This window comes from Anastrepha obliqua, chromosome 2 (genome assembly GCF_027943255.1).
Source record: "Anastrepha obliqua isolate idAnaObli1 chromosome 2, idAnaObli1_1.0, whole genome shotgun sequence".
NCBI classification, from domain to species: domain Eukaryota; kingdom Metazoa; phylum Arthropoda; class Insecta; order Diptera; family Tephritidae; genus Anastrepha; species Anastrepha obliqua.
Genome location: NC_072893.1, coordinates 38,004,711 through 38,021,677, shown reverse-complemented (window position 1 = coordinate 38,021,677; position 16,967 = coordinate 38,004,711).

The window sequence follows — 16,967 nt, the reverse complement described above, 5'->3', positions numbered from 1 at the left end:
ACTCAAGGCTCTGTCATCCTGTGAAATTAAGTCCTCACTAGTTCTTGAGTGTATCGAATCGTCCCAGAACTGAGAGGTAAAACTCGGAGCAAAGTAGCTGACCCATTGGCAAGTGAGGCTGCGGCCGCACCATTAATAGAACCCAAGCCCTTCCTTGCTAGAGACAATACACCATCAAGGAGAAGCTTGGGAGGGAAGAGCTAAGGCTAAGGGAGAATAGCTGGCACCAAACTAGGGTAAGTGAAATCCTTATTGGGAATTTGACAACCAAAAGAGACTGCATAGTGATCTGAACATGATCGTTATATGGTCCACTGATTTTTGTCGTTTCTGCGTGCAATCCCAGCAGATTCTAATGCACTTTCTCCGTGAATGTGACGCTATAACTCGAAGAAGGTTGAGACAACTTGGCCAATTGCAACCAGAAGAAAGACACATAGCTCCAGCTCTGCCTAGAGTTTACTAAGGCAACTGGGTCTGGATGAGGTACTGTGATGAATAGAGGGCACAAATGACCATAAAGTGGAAGTGCATACCGCGAAGTAATCTTATTTAATCTAACAGCTCTGAGAACGTAAACATTATAGTAGATTATTTAAGTATCAACGAAGAGTAAATTTTCGAAGATAATTCTAATTCTTACCATGGGTAAATAGAGTGAAATTGACTGTTATCACTATTTTCTTGAGAGTTTTTCAAGCAAGTTTTTTGAAGCGAAACTTCTAAGGCGTCGATGGATGAGCGAAAATGGAGAGTAAAATTTCAAACCATGCAACGTTTTGGGCATTTTCGTTCCGAGAGAGAGAAAAAAGATATAACGTAGAGGAAAAGAAGGCTATTTTTTCTGATTTTTTCCTTGTGGTTGCTAATTTCTAGTGAGAAATAACACTGCCTACTTTTTGGCACTTGTTTGCAAACTTGTAGGAAATATATTTTTGGTGCCTACTGTTTGGGGCGTTTTTTTTGTTCCAATTTTTTGGCGCTTTTTTTTTTGGTGCCTACTTTTTCGCGCTTATTTCCGTTTCCTGGCTAGTGCTTGTGCGTACTATAAAGTGCTATCTATTTCGGCGTCAGATTAATTGGTATTGCCTTGCCGTAGCTTATGCCGTTGGTGCGATCCCGGAATCGCTGCGTTTGTGCTCGTTGTTGCCACGGTTTGTGTCCGGCGTTTACCTACACCAGTCGACCCTTCTCCGTTTTTTGCAAATTTTGTCTATTTGTATTCTCTGCAAATGTTGTGAATTTATTTAGATATACATATACTCTTTTTTCTCTCTCTCTCTCTCTCATTCTCGCCTCGGGTCTCTCCGCGGAAACCCAATAAGGCTGACCTTGAACACGACATTAATATCATTGATTTAATGGCCGCCTGGGTATCCTACAGGTACTGCCTGATAAACGCTGCAGTAGTCTGGTAGTCGAACGAACCCTATTGTCTAACTTGGAATCATCTGTATGAAAATTCAATTCCCCTCTTTATTTACTATCTTTTTGATGGTTTGCTCATCTTAAAGAGTCTGTCGAAGGTGAGTCTAGGAATAGAGTAGTCCAGTTTTTGTTTGTGACTATTCAGAGTTTACAAAATAGAAGTATTGGTGTTATGTGGAAAAAAAAATACAATGTGAATTACAAATTTCGATAGAATAACTTTTTATTTGCTGGGTTTATTGAATATTTATTGTGAATATTGAATGAAAAATGAGCTTGAGCTTGTGTTTGAAGTGGAAGAAATTTGTCAACATCGAATTAAAAAATTCAAAACTCAACGTGATTTTTGAGCGAATTCAACTACTAAATGCCCAAGTTGGATGGGCTACAAAAGTGCATACCCAGAAGATCCTGGTTAAAATGTTCAAGTCTTTAATGGCAATTTTTTGAAGTTTATTAAATTTTTGTGAATTTTGTCTAAGTTTTACATATGTCCAGCAGCACCAAAAATGTGCTAAAAGAAAAACTGCTTTTAGAAGGGATAATAATAGAAATATGATACATATAAAAATATTTTAAACTTTCTTTATAAGTACTTAAGCTTTATAAAAAAAATGTATTTTAATTTTTCTTTACAAAAAGTAGTATATAAAAAATCGCGTGACCCAAAGTACAATGAAACAAAAAGTTGCTCCACGGTCTGCATCATTTCTCCCCAGAAATGTTAATGGAAAGATAAAAAAATTCTTGTAAAATAAAGTTGTAAAGGGGTATTATTTTGATATTTGAGGTGATATTTCATTGCTCGTGTGGCACGTAGCGCCGTCTTGAAAATAAACATTGTCCAGATCAATACCATCCAATTCCGGCCATAAAAAATCGTTAACCATCTCTCTATAGCGGAATCCATTCACCGTAACTGTTGTTCCAGCTTCATTTTCGAAAAAGTAAATGCACCAAACAGTCGCACGTTGAGGATAGAGAGGCTCTTCAACAATAACTCTTCGATTTTCTGAGCCCCAGATTCGACACGTTTGCTTGTTGACGAAGCCACCGAGGTGGAAATGGGCATGGGCCTCATTACTCAAGATGATTTTTCGATGGAATTCCGGAACATTTTCATTCATTTCAACGACCCAATCAGCAAAGACACGACGTTGTTGATGATCCGCCGGCTTGAGTTCTTGTGTTAACTGGACTTTATAAGCCTTAAGACCCAAATCTTTATGCAAAATAAGGTGTAATGACGTTTGTGGAATGCCTAATTCCAAAGAACGCCGAGGAATGGACAAACCAGGGTTTTCTTCAACACTTTCGGCTACAACAGGAATATTTTCGGCTGTTCTTGAGCGACGTGCACGGGGTTTATTCTTTACATCACTAAGTTGTCCCAACAGCTCGAATTTTTTCACCAATTTCTGTATTGCGGTCCGACAAGGTGCTTCACGAAGGCCCAAAAATGTTCGAGTTTTACGAACCATCTCTGCTAAATTCTCACCATTTTTATAGTGAATTCAGTGCGTTGTTTAAGCGTGTGTCGTAGTTTCTACTTGTCAAATATTAAAAATTGACTGCTTCAGAAGTGATATCTACCGAAAAGCGAGCTATTCAAAATAACACATGTTATTGGAAAACCCTTTAGTTATAGTCTGTCGAATCGGATTTTTGATTGTGAAAAATTTGCAATTTGGGGTATTTTAAAAAAAAGTATGCGTTTTACGTTATAAATGTCACACTTTAATTATGTTTATACAATTTTTTAATAAAAATATCAATGTATAGAGTAAATACTTTCGAATATTTACAGAAATGCGCCTAAAACTATAAAGAATAATAATCAGTAAAAAACGAATCTATTTTTTGAAAATTCTGGTCGTATGTAATGCCTTCAAGTAAGGCTTTTTGTTGTACAATGAAAAAATTTGGCACTAAAAAAAATGTTGAATATTATTAAAAGATAAAATGATTTAAATATGTGAGGACAATTGTTTATCAGAACCATTTTATATGTATAATTTTTGTTATATTATTATATTATTTATATTATAATTTTTCTGTTGCACAATTTTGCCTAAACTAGTAAAAACAAAAATTCCTTCAGTTATAAAGAAAATAAAAAAAACGCATAACTTATTTTCAGCCTTTTTGTGGTCAGCGCTTCTTTTCTGAGCGAAACTGTACTTCAAGGAAGCCACTTTTATTACTGCATTAAATCCTTATGCTTGCATTTGCACGGGTTTTATGTGTCTACGTAAGCAGTGTCATGATTCCTGATTTAACTTTTATATGTATATCCACCAAATTTCTCACACCAACATTGTTGCTCTACGCTGCGCTACACATAAAACCTTGTCATGGAGTTGGTAGCTTTAGGTGTCTTTCGCAGTGACGTAAGTTGGCAACGCTTCACACTCAACTGCGTGTACATTTGAATGGTAAATACTCTAAAACCACACTTTGACAACATTGACAGAACGACTGCGCATAGGGTACATCCTTGAGTTGCAATTGTTTGCAGCTGTGGCGATTGCAGGTGTTTGTAGGCAAAATGTTTAAGTAGAAATGTCAACATTTCCATCCTTTGCAAGGCAAAGACGTTTGATGGTAATTAAAATGCAGAAATTGTAAAGCTACGCAGTCAAGTGAACTGTCGTGAGATAAATATATAGGAAATAAGATGTTTGCATTTATTTCAATATATGTGAATATGTATGTATGTATGCATATATTTGTATACCAGCTAATGCGTGACTTGCTTTGCGGCGCCTGATAAACAAAGATAAAAGATGAAAATTACATTGTTACACTAAATAGCCAATACTGCCAAAAGAAAAATGACATAGGTTCATCCAATTTTAGTAGGAAAGTGTAAATTTTCACTCCTGTTTCTAGTTTATTAGAGCCAAATTCAAAAATTTCTACTAAGATCGTAATAAAAATTTTACTTCTGGGTCAGCAAGTTTGCAAGCGATATCCATGTACCGCATCTTTAATCAAATTCGATTGGTTTGAGAGTTAAGTTTGTACAATTTCACGGTCTCAAATTGAAATGCCTAGCTAATCGAAAGGAGTGAAGTTTAATAACGAAACAATTTCTACAATCGGTCACCAAGATCTACTCCAATCAGACGTTGCGTTCAGTCTTGGTAAAAAGGGCTATAATTTTCTTCACCTGCTGGCAACAAAAACAATGAAGTTGGTGGCGACTTGGCAAGCCAAAAATAGAGAAGCTCTTCTTCATGCTGGAAACATTCTTTACTGTGTGGGCAAACACAGACTAGTATAAGAATTAGAAATCGATAGACGGCAGCAGATAGGCTCAGCTGTTTGTTAATCCTTCGGTTCGCGGCCGCTATAGCCGAATGTATTAATGCATTACTAACATTCGGTAGCGTCTGGATTCGCAACATTGTGGGCATGAAACAACACGATTTTTTTTAATAGCGATCGCCCTTCGGTAGGCAATGGCAAACCTCCGACTGCATTTCTGCCTTGAAAAAGCTCCTTATACAAAATTATCTGTCATTCGGTGGCAACATGAAACTGCAAGTCTCTGCTCTCCATTCATGGGGAAATTGTATTTCGCGCCAATTGTCGGTACTCTCTCCTAATTGGCACGTGTCTTAAGTGGATACTTCCCATAAGCGGATACTTTTTTCAGTCCCTTAGATGTCCGCTTAAGGGAGGGTAGTAATGACATTAAATTGTTTGGTTAGGCTGACCTTAGATTTTTCACTACATCGCTTGCGTTTTGTCTATTGAGTCGGATTACTAGTTATCATCTCAGGAACCAAGGAGCTTTTAGAATTTAAGCAGGCAGCCAAGCGCTGTCTATTTAACGTGACTAAAGAAGATTTTGGGCAAGGAAAAGTGATCCACCCAAAAATTATGGAAACTTCGAGTCAGCAGCTTCCACGGCTGATATCACAAATGTTATAGTTTTTGAGAAAAGTATCAGAATTGAACTGGGCATTTTAGCAAATTGGAGTACTCCTAAATTGAAAAGGCTTCCATGCTCCCAGTTAAGGAGCATAGCAACCTTTCGAGCTATGTCAGGAGGCATTTCTTCAACTACATTGAAGAGATCCAGTACATAACACAAATGCAACTACTGGGCCGGAATGTATACAGACAGACATGAAAGGAAATTTATTGGGAGACTCTTATGACCTTCCTAAACTGCTGAACCCCAAATGCCATTATCAGAGTGTAACCATCACTTTTTGCAGATAAAGAGTTTCAGCTGCCTCGCGAGACCCGCGTAACTTTGACCCATTTACGTTCTGGATATTGTAGTAGGTTAGGCAGTATATGAACTCAACCTATACAATCACCTAACATCGCTCTCTCTTTGAACCTAACCTGTTGAAACAGCACGTTGCTCATCTAACAGGAGTCTTTCTTTTTTTTTTGTTTATTAGGGGGAAAGCGTCGAAAGCCTAAATGGCCATTGCGGCCATCAGTGTCCCACACTTCACCCGAACTAAAACCTCTTCTTGTCCGTATGGTTGCGCCTCCCGGATTCTTGCCGTTAAGTAACACGTCGTGAGGCCGTTATTGAGTATGTTAACTCAAATCAGTCAGTCTCTGTCAATACGATAATCTTCCTGGTATTCGTCTTGTAATGACTCTACAGCATTTCCTTCAGCATGGAGATCAACCTGTTGATGGCGGGGGTTCATCTTTCGGAATCATTCTTCATCACGCAGCGTTTCCATTTTGCAGATTTATTGCAAATTTGCATTGTAAGGTGTGCCTCTGTGAGATCCTGGCCAAAAACCCTGCAAAGGTCTTCTCTTTCGTGGTTGAAACGCGGCCACCGGAATATCACATGCCTTCCACTGGCAAACCAGACAGGGCAGACCGTGTAAAAGGGGTAGTTTTCCAAATTAAAGCGGTGTAGATACTCTTTAAAACACAGAGCAGCGAATAAAGATCCAGCGGATACGTTGGCTGGGTCACGTCGTCAAATGCTCCGGGTCTGAACGTATTCGATGCGGTACCAGCTGGTGGTAGCAGAGGAAGAAGAAGGCCTCCTCTGCGTTGAAAAGATCAGGTGGAGAAGGACTTGGCTTCACTTGGTATGTCTAATTGGCGCCGGTTAGCACGAGAAAGAAACTACTGGCGCGCTTTGTTAAACTCGGCCAAAATCGCGTAAGCGGTTATCGCGCCAATTAAGAAGAATAAGAGATACTCTTTAAAGCTTTTGTGACGGCTCAGCAGTTGCGTCCCATAAAATTTAACTTACCCGTTCTTCGTTCGATACCATTACGCTATGTCTGGTATTAGTTTGTGCGCCCAACGACCGGTTTTAGAAAGCTCCCAGCGTTGCTGCCACTCTCCGATGGTTCGCTGCCTTTCTTCTTCTTTAATAACACAGGGCGGTATTCATCGTACTCTGCAGCTCTTTGACTAGGAGATCTATAGGAATTTTCCTCGATATGACTGCTATGGCATCGTCTGAAGCCTCTAACGCGCTTAGTCTGTGTTTGATTCTCATTTGTGTCATATGCGATTTCTTCGCATTTACCCGTTGGAAGAGTTAGACGAAGACGACCGAAGAGCATACCGCTCTGGTAAACTGCTACAATAACACCAACCATCTGGCTATGGCTATGTGCCGAGATCAGTTGAGAAAGAAAACTCCAGAATGAGCGAAGTGCTATCATTTGATATGTGGAGAAAATGAGAAAATGCAGAAGCCCACAAGCAGAAAAAAATTTACAAAAATTAACACGATATTTGAGCCTCTTGAAGCTTTCATTTTCTTTGTTTAAAATTCAATAAACTATAAAACTAACTAAATTTTATTTAAATTTCGGATTACAAAGTGTGATATTTTGAGGAAACTTTGCTGCTTTGTTTCTCTCTTTTTTGTTTTTTGAATTTGCAAAATATATTTAATTTTGGATTTATATGGTTTTTGAGAATGAGTTACATTATCATACAAAAATTATTAAATTTAAATGGCAAACAGGCAAATTGTCAAAATTTGTCAACAAGTCCTTGTGTTATGGTTATTTAACACAGTAAATTTGTTTATAAATGAATTTAATAAACCGAATTCTTTACTGCACTCAACCACTGGGTAAATATCTCTTGTACTCTAATAAAGTGGATCGCAATTCACTAAAAGTAATTGACTGCTAAAAACCACTTACCCAAATATCCATACATAAGTTTACTCACACATACACGCATACGTAAGCATGTGTATGTAGAAAATCAATGGAGAGAATTGATGCGCTGCCACTTTGGCGCACAATTGAAGTAAGTACCAACCGATATTTTTCACACCCACAAGCGAAGGTCAATGCAATGATGAGGGTAAGCTTTTTGCAGCGCCACTGACCACAGCCACCACAAAACACGCACATAGGAGAAGATTATTTAGCATGCTGTTGCATATTTGCAGGCGTTGCAGCCCGGTCAGTATTGCATGTAGCGTGTTTTGTAAAAAATGCGATTTATATTGCGTGTGAATTTTTTCCACATATTTTTATTCGTATTTACATTCCTACAGCATTGTGAGGGTAGGTTGGAAACAAATTTTATGGTCTCAGGGTTACGTGTGGCCCTATTCGTCACTGGGTAGTCGTTGAATAACAAATAGGCGCAATTAAAAACTAATTTTTTTCTATTTTTTTAATTTTTTTGTTATGAAAAACATGCATACTTTCAGGCATGCTAAGAATTAATTATTCTTTTGATTTGCACGATATCTACGAAGGTTAAATGCTAACTGCAGAAATACCCACTTATCAGGGTATAGAAATGCATTAAAGTGTAGGAAAAATGTATTTTATTTGGTGTTATAGCGATTAACGCCAATGCACGAAGACAGATTTTGAGTGCCTGCCGTGCGGCAAATATTTCCAACGCAAAGTTTATTAACTCGTTTCGTGTCGGAGAAGAAAATGTATGAAAGAAAATGTTTGCAAATCATTGCGATGATGCATAGCGCCGAAAGGAAGTTTATGAAATGGAGGTTAGAATTAACTCATTGCCTATTTAGACATGGCAAAGAATTACGTAAGAAATAACGAGAAAACAAAATAATGAAATTATGTGCGTAAGTATAACGTTTCTTTTTTTTTTTTTTTTTTTTTTTTTTAACACAATTATGTAACCGTTTCAGTGCTCAAAAAGTTGACCAGAAAGTTTGCTACTTACGCAAAACCAAAGTTAACTTTGCAAAGACAAAACGTCACGAAAAGTTGTGAGTAACCCAGAAAAAGAGCAAATTCGGCAGTGAGTAAGTGATGTGCAAGAACGTTAATTGAAGGGCATAAAAGAAAGTAATGTACAAAACAGTGATTAAAAGTTTACTTAGTTAGAGCCATAACTTTAGTAACGACGCGAATGTCTTAAAGGCTTAAGGACTTAAATGCGGCAACCCACTGTAATTCATGCTAAGCCACTGTAATCACAACTGTGAAGCAGTGAATAATTCGATTTTTTTCTTTTTACATACATCCGTATTTAATTTGCAACAAAAATTTTAAATTTACTTGAAACCATATTCGACCTTTAAAACGTTATTTCTACTAATATTGTCCACCCTCCGATATTAGATAAATAAATATTAGATAAATAAATTTAGAAAAGTGGAAGTTTACTAACAATAAATGGTTACAAATTTAATCTTCAAAATAATAGCCATCGCTAGCGACACATTTTTCCCATCTCTCAGGCAATTTGTGAATGCCGCGCCAAAAAAATTGGCCGTCTTTGGCCGGAAATCAATCATCGAGCCATTTTTTGGCTTCTTCGTGAGAATTGAAGCGCTGCTCGGAAAGTGCGTGGCCCATCGATGCAAACAAATGATAATCGGAAGGCGCCAAGTCGGTTGAGTAAAGCGCATGCACCAGCGGCTCCCAATCGTACGTCTCCACCAATTCCCGGGTCGCTGTTGTTGGATGTGGCGGTGCATTGTCATCAACAAAAATTACTTTGTGACGCCGATCGGCATATTCTGGGCGTTTTCGGTGTATAGCGCTGTTCAAATCGGCCAATTGTCCTTGGTAGCGTGCACCGACTACTGTTTCACCTGGTTTTAAAAGCTCGTACAAAATCATATCACGCTGATCCCAGAAAACACACCGCCATTGCCTTGCGGCTGAAGCGATTTGGTTTGGCCGTTGTTTTTGGCTTATGGCGGGGCGGACCATACGATCGTTTACGCTCAGGCTTGGAGAAATACACCCATTTTTCATCATCCGTAACGATTCGATGCAAAAAAGACTTCCTTTTGAACCGGGAGAGCAGCATTTCACAAGTGGTTTTTTGGTTTCTTGCTGCCTTTAAGTCAGCTCATGCGGCTCATGCGGTCTTTCGACCTTTAAAATCATGCCCATGTCTTTCAAACGTTTGGAAATGCCATCATTTCTTGCGTTTGACCATCATCTTCATCCAACAATGTGATTTTTTCAAACCAACTGAAGCACTGTGCTCTACTTAGAGCATGTCCACCATAAGCTTCTATAAGCATTTGATGAGCTTGAGAAGCGATTTTCTTCAATTGGTAACAGAAAATCAACGATGTCCACAAATCGTAGTTTGGAGGCATGAAATTCGACATTTTTAAGAGGGACCAAAATGCATTTTTGTTTGAAACATAACAAACAATGAACTGAATATTTTTGACAGATGACAGACGAAAAAAACAAGACATTTGGAAAGATTTAAAAATACTCCTAGCGACATCTATGCTAATAGCTGAAAGTCTCATTTCATAGTTATCTACCGTACTTGGGAACCAGCATCAACAACGGTAAGAATGTCAGCCTTGAAATCCTACGAAAAATCTCTCTTGCCAAGAACTGCTACTTTGGACTAGGCAGGGAATTGGTGAACAAAACTAACACTTTATAAGTCTCTTTTCATGCCCGTCCTATTGTTTGGTGTAAAAGCTTGGACGATAAGAACACCTGAAACGATGCCATTAGGGTTTTTGAGAAAAAGATTCTTCACAAGATTTTTGGATTTCTGCATATTGGCGAATATCGATGGTAATGAAACGATAAGCTGTAGAAGCGCAGACATAGTCATAGATTAGGTTAGATATATCTGCCTGATCTGAATAAATCCGACATAGGTGAGAAAGGTCCGTAGTTCGTAATCCATGGTTTGGTGAGTTTTAATAAAAAATTCAAGCTTTTGTCAGCAATATCCATCAGAAATGAAAAGTATACCTATCCCAGGCAGTTTTAACGAATGCTGCTCAGAGCAGGGCAGTGGCCAAGGAGGTGTTCTAACGTACCCCTTTCTTTTTCGCATAAGTTGTACGCGTCGTTCTGGACCAATCACATTTTAGCTATGTATGTGATATGGAGTAGAACAATGTCTTGTCATTACTCTAATTAATATGGGCATAGTCCAGCGAATCACGTTTCAGCGGCTCCGCACAAATGCAGCGTCACTGAAAGTATTCGATTCGAAGCACGATGGTGCTAGTAGAGGAAGAAGGAAGCCTCCAGGGTTTAAGATAAATCAAGTGGAGAAAGAATTAGCTTCACTTGGCATTTCTAGTTGAATTCGCTGAGAGCGTGAAAGAAACGACTGGCGCGCGTTGTTGAACTCCGCCAAAATCGCTTAGGTGATTACTGCGCGATAGAGAAGAAGTTTAGTGTAATTAAATTTTTGTCTTTTCAACTTCAGAAATCGGAAAAGAAACATATAACTGGATATTGATCTGAAAGCATGAGAAAGTGGGAATTGTTTTGTAAGATTTCATTAGTGTACATGCATTATTATGCAGATATGCAGCACTCTGGCACTCTTAAGTGGCACACTGGGACAATTTTGGTGTTGCCACGCCTCCACTCCGAAGCTCATTTCTACCATAGAACCGGGCATCATGGAAATATTGTGTATTAATTTCCATGGGAAAAGTGGAATTTTTAACAGAAGAATACAGGTGCAACCCCATGATTCAATAATATAAGGTTTGCTCAGCAGCCAGCTTTCTCGTTTCCTCTTGACAAATCGACTCCCTTAGCAAGACACTGAATTGCTACTCTAGAAATTTTGAGTAAAAGTGAAGGAAAAGTAAAATTTATAAGAAAAATATTTCATTTTCAAAAGGGTGTGTTATGAGCAAGAACTTGCTCGATACGTCCAGGACCAAAACAATGTGGAGTACATTCTGATATGCGGCTTAAATCAGGATTTCACAGAGATTCTTGTTGGGGAATGCGTGTGGAAGATGGAAATTTTTACAATATAATCCCAATGCCTTTCAAATATAGGTTGCGGAAGTACTTACTAGGTGGCTTTAAAAATAAATAAGTTAACAACAAGAGTCCATTCAGCAATGCAAAAATGTTAGGAATGTACATACATATGTATGAATAATAAAGACTTGGAGGTCAAAACTCCAAACTTACGTAGGAAAGCATAGTAAAGGAAGGCGTGAGTATGTTTAAAAATTGTTTTTAGTCAACTAAATTCATGATGAATCCGCTTTTATGAAAGAATTCATTAGGGTTATAGTGCTTAGGTAATAGTTATAATAGCGTCATATTGGCGAAACTTCCCAACTTCGAGATCAGTTTTGAATTTAAACATTAATTCACAGAATACCACACTGAGTTTAACTTAATAACCATTTTTTTAATATCATTCCTAGCAATTTCCGTGTGTACCATTTATTATTTGAAGTAAAAACAAAACATTTTTTGCTACCGTTTTTACCAAAAAGGTATTTAATTTATCCATTTTCTTCACCCTTCTTAAATGCGACCTTTTGCAAGGGAGTGTCAGAATTCGAAGTGAGTAAACCGTTCATAATTGAATCATGGTGCAACCCTCCGTATCTGAAACAGAGCTAGTTTTAAGTGTCAAACAAAATTGCGTTGATTTTTAATTTTTTGTATGTTGACAGCTTTTACGATTTTTTTATTTAACAAGTGAAGTTTATAAAAGCTGGATTTAATTTTTTTCTTGTTTGCTCAATTTAATTTTTTTTATCATACAAGGTGGCGCAAAAGTAATCTTGCGATGTTTTTTGGCTGTAATTTAAAAAAAAAAAAGAAAAACTTAATTCTTCTTGTGGATTATTTTTATTTGGTCTTTTAATTTTTTTTACATCAAGTCGAGAATATGATGTGATGTAAATGGCCGCCGCCACAGTTGATTGCCATTTGAGCCCTTTTTATGGCATTTTTCATCACTTTGGCCAAAACTTCCGGCGATAGGTCCTCACATTCTTGACGGATATTGTCTTTAAGAGCTGCAAGAGTCTGAGGATTGTTGACATAAACCCACGACTTCAAAAAGCCCCAGAAAATGAAGTCTGGAGCGGTCAAATCAGGCGATCTTGCTGGCCAGTGCAAATCGCCAAAGCGGGAGATTAGGCGCCCGGGAAATGCATCCTTCAGCATATCGGTTGTGGCACGTTCAGTGTGTACCGTTGCACCGTCCTGTTGGAACCACAAGTTTTCTAATCCCAATTCATCAAGTTGCGGCAAAAAGAACTCGTTGATCATTGCTCTGTAGCGCTCACCATTCACAGTAACCGTTTGGCCCGCGACGTCTTCGAAGAAAAAAGGTCCGATGACTCCTCTAGTGAAAACAGCACACCATACAGTGACGGGTGTAATGGCCCCAGAAGCGTAAATTTTTCTTATTTACGTACCCGCTAAGATGGAAATGGGCCTCATCACTCATGATTATTTTTGATGAAAAATCATCTTCCTCCTGGTGGTGATTAGGGATGGCTTGAGCGTATGTTAGACGCGATTGGCGGTCAGCAGCTAATAGCTGATGCACCGTCTGGACTTTGCACGGAAACATCTTCAAATCTTATACCAAAGTTCGCTGTAAAGACCGTCGATTGATACCCATTTGCGTGGCACGTCGTCTGGTCGATGTCGACGGGGCTTCGATGACATCCTCGGCTACAGCAGCAATATTCTCTGCAGAACGGCTACTCCGGGGTCTGCCACGCCTGGCAGCATTTCGTGTTGTGCCAGTCTCTTCGAGGCGAGCGGCTAAACGTCGCAGTGTTTCACCAGTAGGCGTTGGACGGCGAGGAAATCTGCGAGGAAATTCACGTTGTGCCAAAGTCACCGACCGATTATTGGTCAAATAAATAGTCAGCAATATTCCGCGTTCTGGAGCAGTGTAGCGTAACAGTGTTTATTAACGTGTATTTCGCATGTGTTTACTACACAAATGTCAAAACAGAACTGGCATTAGGGGCCAATCGCAAAATTTATAGCATTTTCTGATAGGAGGATTACTTTAGCGCCAGCTGTTATATATATTATATTTTTTTTCTGACTGCTGTTGCGATTTTTTTTATGTAAGAAGTAAAATTTACAGAAATTGGAGTTAATTTTTTTTAATTTTTATTTTTGTTTTGCTGTCTGCTTTTGTGATTCTTTTATATGAAAAGTACAGTTTATAGAAACTGGAGCTTCTTTTTTTATTTTTTTTTTTTTTTTGCTGACTGCTTTTGCAATTCTTTTATATGAAAAGTACAGTTTACAGAAACTGGAGTTCATTTTTGTCATTATTATTTTTTTTTTATTTACTGACAACTTGTTCGCTGTCTTTTTTTATATAAAAAGTGAAATTTATGGAAACTGGAGTTAACTTTTTGTAATTTTTTTTTACTTCTTCAACGATGATAGCTCTTTTAGGCAAAATAGTGGTACCGGAGGGCTCCTACGATATGTGGTTGGAGGTTGACTTTTTTTTGCGTCATCGCAACATTTAATTTATTTGTTTGTTCGGTAATATCTAACAAAAATTTAGAACGTACAAAAGAAGTTAAATTTATTTATTTTACTAGAATAATAAATTCTTCATAGTTTTGTTTAGAATTTTTATCAGATAAAAGAGTGGCTCATATTTTGACAGATCTAAATTTTTAATGAAAAATTGAGTTTCAATGGAAGTGATCGTTAATTTGATCTTAACGCTCAAATATGTAGCGATCTTACATTACCATAGGATTTACAATTTGTTTTTTTTTTTTGTATTTATTTTTTTGTGAAACTATGCATTAAGCTTCACAGAATTTTACCACAGACTTGAAATGGAAAAATTATATTACACAAAACTACTAAAATGTGAATTACGTCAATTAATTTAGAATTTTTGTTGATTCTTCAACCACACATACATGCATATTAATTATATTTATTTTATACTATTTTCACATTTCCATCGCCCATTCACACTAGCATTTGTTCTCCTTGTTTGTTTTGGTTTCTGCGCTTAATCTCTAATTGGATTCTCTATAAGAATTTCAATTGAAATCACACCACAATTTGTATGTTTTTGTTTTTGCTTTTTTCATAAATATGGTAAGCAGTGCTGTTGTGCGGTTTGTTGTAGCCTGTCAATGGAATTGATTGGAAATGATGTTTAACAAGCGTGTGGTAATACAAATTTATATAAGTATGTAATTACAAATTAGCTAGAAAGTGTGCATTTATCTATCCTCATAATTCTCTGAATTGTAGGCGCATGAGTGCTAAGCGATTTTTTTGAGAATGGATTGAGTGGCTAATAGTTGTTTTAGGCTCTACGCTTGTAGACCCTAGTGACAACAAGACCCTACAACTTTCAATAAAAACCTTTTTTTTGAAGGCCAAAGTGTACTTAGAAAATTGCCACGAACACAGGGTTAACGGAAGCGCAGTTACGCACGAACGCACGCACCTAAGGTGACTCAAAATTCAGTTTACTTAGTTATTATTACCTTTGCTGGGGTTTTGATATCAGTGATTTGTAGGTGAATGTAGCTTTTATACGAATGAATGTAAATCTGAATGAAAGTTTTGTTTATTATTTCACCTACATTGGCCTTATCGGTGCTTAATTATTTTAATTATATTTGGTTTGTGGGATAATTTTAGGCCTTTGCATAAATTACTGAACAAGAGAGAGACCACTTGGACGGATGACGGAGCTTTGGATTGGAGGATGTTGACCAAACCGTGACTAATTAGGTTTCTTTAACAGCTTCAACAACTACAAGAGGGAGAACTCGGCCAAACAATCAACAAAAAAGTACGCGCCAATTATTTATTTTTTATTTAATCGCTTCAAGCTGCTTATGTGCCATTTACTAAGCGTGTAATGTTTAAACCTGCTTTACTCGCAGATGTAGCAAACAAGTGAGGGCCCAAATCTTTGAATCTATCCCTACGAAAGCAGGGCAACCAAGGAGGAGATGCTCCAATGATTCCACCATATCCTCCATACAGCTTCTGCAGAAATTATTAGAAGCAATCCTAAGTCCCACCGCATGAATACCAAACGGACAATGCCCGGTATGGACACTTAGTAAATCCGAGAGCTGCGTCTTTCTTAGCCTCAGTGATTCCTTCGAGCGCTCCCAATCTACCCTTGGCCAAAAGGATCCCGCGACTTTGCACGTTTGCGCACTAACCCAGCGCTGGCTGATTTTACGCGAGTTCCATCTTTCCATGAGCAGACCAAAGGTTCTCGAAAAACCCCCAATTTCATTTCCCGGTGAAGGTCTTTGTCTAGCCAGGTTATCAGTCTAGCAATTTCCCGCTATTCCACTGTGACCGGGGACGGAAATGAGCTTAATTTCGAAGAACTTAGATTCGGTCGAGAGATAAATCAGGCATTCCCGGACTTATTTCGTACGCACAAGCAACGAGTTCAGGATCCTAATTGCCACCTGGCTTTCAAAGTAGATATTTGCCTCCCTAACAGTAATTGCAGAGAATAAGTAAGCAACGAATGTTTCTTCTTCTTCTTGATTGGCGCGATAACTTGTTATACGATTTTGGCGGAGTTTAACAAATCGCCCCAGTCGCTTCTTTCTCGTGCTAACCAGCGCCAGTTGGACACACCAAGGGAAGCCAAGTCCTTCTCTATCTGATCTTTACAGTGTATAGTAGGCCTTCCTCTTCTTGTGCTGCCACCAGCTGGTACCGCATGGAAAACTTTCAAAACCAATGCATTTGTATCCATTCGGAAGACATGGCCCAGCCATCGAAGCCGCTGGATCTTTATTCGCTGCGCCATTTCTATGTCCCCGTAAAGCTCATGCAGCTCATCGTTCTTTCGCCTACAATACTCGCCCTCGCTAACATGCAAAGGTCAAAAAATCTTTCGCAGATCTTTCCCTCAAATACTTCAAGAGACGCCTCATCGAATATTGTCATCGTATAAGCAACCAATGGACTGCTTCTTTAATTTTGGCTACCTCCACTTTGGAAGCACTACAGTGCACCGATAGCCTAAATTCAAGCTTGATGGGGAACTTCTCGCAGAATACTCCCCCACCAACTCTTCCGATGGTCCGCCACGATGGTCATTTGACTTCGATTCACGAACTGTATTTTAAAGGCATGTAAGGCAAGACCCTTGCGAAAAAGCTTTCATGTAGTCGAAGGATAAGGTCAATGAGTTGATAACGACGACGAATCGACATTTCGGCGTTTTCTTCGACTCATTTTTTTTTTCTTTCAAAGTAAGGTCGCACAATTCGGAAGCATTGTTTTGGTCTTGAACGATTCAGATCCTTGTTAAACCTTAATGAACAGAAA